Genomic DNA, 6,073 nt, shown 5'->3' with positions numbered 1-6,073 from the left:
CATATTATGCGATTAGATCATTTTTCATAAATTAACACAGAAACCCACAGAAACTTCGCATATATAAATTCACATATCATAGACATAGAAAAATAATATTAAAATACTTTTAGAATCAGTTACGCAGTCTCGAAACCACTATTTCGACTAGGGTCTAAATTGGACTATTACAATTCTCCACCTTTAGGGATTTTCGTCCCTGAAAATCTTACCATTAAACAAATTTGGATATTGTTGTCTCATTGAATCTTCAGGCTCCCACATAGCTCTTCAATACAATGTCGATTCCACATCACTTTAACTAATGAAATTTTCTTATTCCGTAATTCTTCAACCACGCGAGCTAAAATACGGATGGCTTGTCTTCGTAAGTCATATCAGGCTAAATTTCAATCTTAGACGGTGAAATTACATGCAAAGGATTAGATCTGTATCGTTGAAGCATCGATACATGAAACACATTATGTATCTTTTCTAACTCAGATGGTAGCCTCAATCTATAAGCAACCGACCCAACTCGCTCGATGATTTCATACGGTCCAATGAACCTCGGACTCAACTTGCTCTTTTTACCAAATTGAAATAGTTTCTTCCACGGAGATACTTTAAGAAACACTTTATCACCTATCTTAAATTCTATATCTTTTCGTTTTAAATCCGCATAAGATTTCTGACGATCAAAGGCAGCTTTCAAACTATCTCGGATTACTTTCACTTTCTATTCTGTGTCTTTTATCAAATCAAAACCGTAAATCTTATTCTCACTGAGCTCAGACTTGTATAACGGAGTTCGACACTTTCTACCGTATAAGGCTTCATACGGTGCCATTTTGATGCTCGACTGAAAACTATTATTATAAGCAAATTCAATCAAAGGTAGATACTGATCCCATGTACCTTCAAACTCAAGAATGCAACATCTTAACATGTCCTCGAGTATCTGAATAATCTGCTCGATTGACCATCCGTCTACGGGTGAAAAGCAATACTGAAGTGTAATTTTGTGCCCAAAGCCTCTTACAATTTCATCCAGAAACGTGAAGTGAATCGCAGATCTCTACCAGACACAATAGATATAGGCACACCATGCAATCTCACGATATCAGAAATATATAACTCAGCTAATTTATCAAGTGAGTAATCAGATCAAATTAGAATAAAATGAGCTGATTTCGTCAAATGATCAACCACAACCCAAATTGCGTCTTTCTTTTTCAGACACGTGGCAAACCTGAAACAAAATCTATGGTTACTCGATCCCACTTCCACTCAAGAATCATAATCGGTTGTAACAAACCAAATGGCACCTGATGCTCAGCTTTAACTTGCTGATAGATTAAACATCTCGAAACAAATTAAGAAATATGTCTTTTCATTCATGGCCACCAGTATAGTTGTTTCAAATCGTTATACATTTTCGTACTTCTCGAATGTACAGAAAATCTAATACTGTGAGCTTCACTGAAAATCGTCCGAATTAACTCCGGATTTCTCGAAACACAAAGTCTATTTTTGAATCTCAAACAATCATCAACACCAACTCGGAATTCAGAATCACACTGAGCTTGTTTTGCTATTAATTCATTATCAGACTTCTGAGACTTACAGATATGTTGTATAAACAAGGGTTTTACTTTTAGTTCGGCACAAACCAAGATATCATCAGACAGAACTAAATGAGCATTCATTCCATGCAAAGCAAATAACGATTTTCGACTCAAAGCATCAGCAACAACATTTGCTTTTCCCAGGTGATAATCAATAACAAATTCATAATCTTTTAATAACACCAACCATCTTCTCTGTTGCAGATTCAAATATTTTTGCGTCATTAAATACTTCAGACTTTTATGATCAGAAAAAACATTACATTTCTCACCAAATAGATCGTGACGCCAAATCTTCAAGGCAAACACAATAGTAGCTAGCTCAAGATCGTGAGTCGGATAGTTCTTTTCATGCAGCTTCAACTGTCTCGAAGCATAAGCAACAAATTTTCCTTCTTGCATTAGAACAAAACCCAGCCTGTTCAACGAAGCATCACTGTAAACAACAAATTCTTTACCTGATTCAGGTTACATAAGTACGAGAGCTTCAGTCAACAGAACTTTTAACCGATCAAAATTTTTCTGACACTTCTTAGACCATTCAAATGTCACATCTTTCTAAAGTAACTTTGTCAACGGAGTTGCTATCACAGAGAAATCTTTTACAAATCTTCTATAGTAACCAGCAAGTCCCAGAAAACTACAGACTTCAGATACATTCCTTGGAGGTTTCCAATCTAGAATAGCTGAAATTTTGATCGGATCAACTCGGATACTGGAGGCTGATACAATATGACCCATTAAACCAACTTCTCGCAACCAGAATTCATATTTACTGATCTTTGCATACAACTGTTTATCTCACAGTCTGTAGCACTATTTTCAGATGTTAATCATGCTCAGATTCATCACGTGAATAAATCAATATATCATCAATGAATATAACAACAAATTGATCTAGATACGGTCTAAAAATTCTACTCATCAAATCCATAAAGATAGCAGGTGCATTCGTTAATCCAAAAGGCATAACTAAAAATTCATAATGCCCGTACCTCGTTCTGAAAGCAGTTTTTGGAATGTTAGAGTCCTTTACTCGTAATTGATAGTAAACCGATCTCAGATCTATCTTTGAAAACACAGTTGCACCTTTCAACTGATCGAATAAGTCATCGATTCTGGTAGAGGATATTTGTTCTTTATAGTCACTTTGTTAAGCTGACGGTAATCAATACACATTCTCATTGTGCCATCTTCCTTTTTCACAAATAGAACAGGAGCAGCCCATGGTGAAAAGCTCGGTCTAGCAAATCCTTGATCGGTCAATTCTTGCAACTGAGATTTTAATTCCTTTAACTCGGTCAGAGCCATTCTATATGGAGCTATCAAAATTGAAGTAGTACTAGGTACTAATTCAATGCTAAACTCGACTTCTCGAATCAGAGGCAAACCAGGTAGTTCTTTAGGAAACACATCAGAGAATTCACAGACAACAGGCACAGATTCAACTTTCTTATCATTCATTTTTGATTCTAACACATAAGCTAAGTAGGCTTCACAACCTTTCTTCACATATTTCCATGCTTCCATTGTCGATATCACAACTGGTAGTCCATTCAGATCAATAGACTCAATTTGAATTATCTCATCATTCTTACACCTTAAATCAATAACTTTACATTTGCAATTCACAATAGCATTATGCAAAGTTAATCAGTCCATTCCCAGAATTATATGAAATTCATCGAAAGGAAGAAGCATCAGATCAGCAAGAAAATAGACATCTTGAATCAATTATGGGCAATTCTTGCAGACTTTATCAACCACGACACTTTTACCTAAGGGATTCGATACTCTAATTACGAATTCAATAGACTCTACAGGTAAAGTCTTACTGTGCAGTAAATTCATACAGATGTAAGAATGCATTGATCCATGGTCTATCAATGCAATCACAAAAGTATCATAAGAGTAAAAGTACCAGTAATCAAGTCTGGAGACGAGGCTTCCTCATGAGCTCGGATAGCATAGGCTCTGGTAGGTGCTCTGGCCTCAGACCTAAAAAATTGAATTTTAGTACCGCGTTTCATCCACAAACAAATGGTCAGTCAAAATGAGTAATCTAGGTACTCGAATATATGCTTAGATGCTGTGTTTTAGAATTTGAAGGGAGTTGGGAGAAATATCTAACTTTGGTTGAATTTGCCTACAATAACAGTTTTCAGTCGAGTATACAGATGGCACCATACTAAGCCTTGTATGGTCACAAGTGTCGGAATCCTTTATATTGGACCGAACTTAGTGAGAAACAGATTCACGAAGTTGATTTAGTTAAAGAAACCGAAGAGAAAGTAAAAGTAATTTGTGATTGCTTGGAAGCTGTTTCAGATCGACAAAAGTCATAGGCAGATTTAAAAAGAAAAGAGATTGAATTTCAGGTGGGTGATAAAAGTGTTCTTGAAGGTGTCACCATGGAAGAAGATTCTGAGATTTGGCTGAAAATGCAAGCTGAGTCCGCGTTTTATTGGGCCATACGAGATTATTGAAAGGATTGGACCAGTGGCATATTGGTTGGCTTTACCGGCAGAGTTAGAAAGAATTCATAACGTGTTTCATGTATCAATGTTGCGACGTTATCGTTCTGATCCTTCACATGTGATTTCTCCAACAGAAATTGAGATTCGATCGAACTTGACCTATGATGAGGAACCCATTAAGATTTTGGATCGAGAAGTGAAACAGTTGAGAAAGAAAAGCATAGCTTTAGTGAAAGTGTTATGGCAAAGACATGGAGTAGAAGAAGCTACGTGGGAACTGGAGGAAGCCATGAGAAAACAGTACCCAAACCTCTTTACTGGTAAGATTTTCAGGGACGAAAATCCCTAAAGGGGAGAATTGTAACAGCCTGATTTAGGGTCAAAACGGAACAATGGTTTTGAAACCACGAATCCAAGGTTGAAAAATTTATGATTGGGTGTTTAATTTGATGTTTAGGACTAAACTGAAATAGGTGAAAAATGTGTGTTCTAGTTCATAAAGTACTTGATTGAAATGGGGGTTTTAAGTAGAGGTCCTTAAATGGCAATTAGACCAATTTACTTTATATGGACAAAAATGAATAGGACAAAATTTTAAAGAAAGGCCTTAAGGGTATTTTTTTCATTTGGTAATTAAAAGAAATAAAATGGGAAAAATAAGCCAAAATTTTGTCCATCCATATTCTTCCTTGGCCGAAACTTGTATGTTCACCATAGTTAGGGTTTTTTCCAGGTTTTCAAGCTCAATAATCAAGAAAGGCGTGGAATCAATCTCGAACGGGGGAAGGAAAAGATTTTGGACTAAATTGCAAAATTTCTATATTTTGCACCGAGGTAAGTTTGTATGTAAATAATACATTGTCTTTATTTACGTTTTTATATTTCAGCATATTTTATATATTGTGGCTGGTTTTGAATCATAATCAACTATTGGAAGAATGGAAATAATTATTAGAAAGTTAAATACATTTCCAGTTGAACCTTCGGAATTGAAAGATATAGATGGTATGTAGCTAGGTCACATGTATGGTGCTAAGTGCACATCAAGTGTACAAGAGAGCTACAAGATACTATGTGGTAGCTAGGTCACATGTGTGATACGGGATGTATACCATGTAGACAAGAGAGCTACAGGATAAATGCAGCTAGGTTGCATGTGTGGTTCCAGGTGAAGGACACCATGTAGACAAGAGAGCTACGAGATAAAGTGGCTAGGTCACATGGGTGGTACTAAGTGTTCATGTTCACCATGTGTACAAGAGAGCTGAACTATGTGATGGGTGGAACTACGTGCTGAAACCACCAAGTATCGGGGACTCGATCCGAAGTGTTCAACGGGAAAATCAACTAAATGAAATTATGTATGACCTTGTAATGACAAGTGTAAGAATATACATGTGTAATGTATGATTAATAAGCTCGATATGTGATTGGAAGTTGGAAAAATTATTAAGGATAAGCAATGAATGCAACCAAAGTGTGGAAAATCAAAATTTATAATAAAACTGTTTGGACAGTGGCAGTGATGTGAATTTGAAAAATCATCAAAAATAGTAGGAATTTCATTAGAGGCTGAATGAGATATGAAATTAAATCTTAATGAGTTTATTTTCATGTAAAAGAAATAGAGCAAGTAAAGGAATCTTATATTTTGAGATATTTATATTTTTATGAGACTTGTTTAGAATGACTACGTGATCCCCTATTCTGACTTTGAAAAATCATTAAAAATTGTAATAACATAATTAAGAAATATAGTTTATATTCCTAGATTAATTATTGAGTCTACTTTTAAATGAAACAAATTTCATGCTATTTGACTTTTTTGCAGGGAGAAATTCAATTCGTAGTGAACAGTGGTCAGATCAGTCGAGCTGGATAACAGGGGAAACTTTAACTAATAAACTGTACTAATTGGCTGGACCAAAAATTCTAGAAACATTTTAGTAATAATTTATATGAGTCTAGTTTCAGGAAAATTTTACAGAT

Source organism: Gossypium hirsutum, chromosome A06 (genome assembly GCF_007990345.1).
Source record: "Gossypium hirsutum isolate 1008001.06 chromosome A06, Gossypium_hirsutum_v2.1, whole genome shotgun sequence".
Classification (NCBI taxonomy): domain Eukaryota; kingdom Viridiplantae; phylum Streptophyta; class Magnoliopsida; order Malvales; family Malvaceae; genus Gossypium; species Gossypium hirsutum.
The sequence above is the reverse complement of the archived record's forward strand: the minus strand, read 5'-3'. Positions refer to the sequence as shown.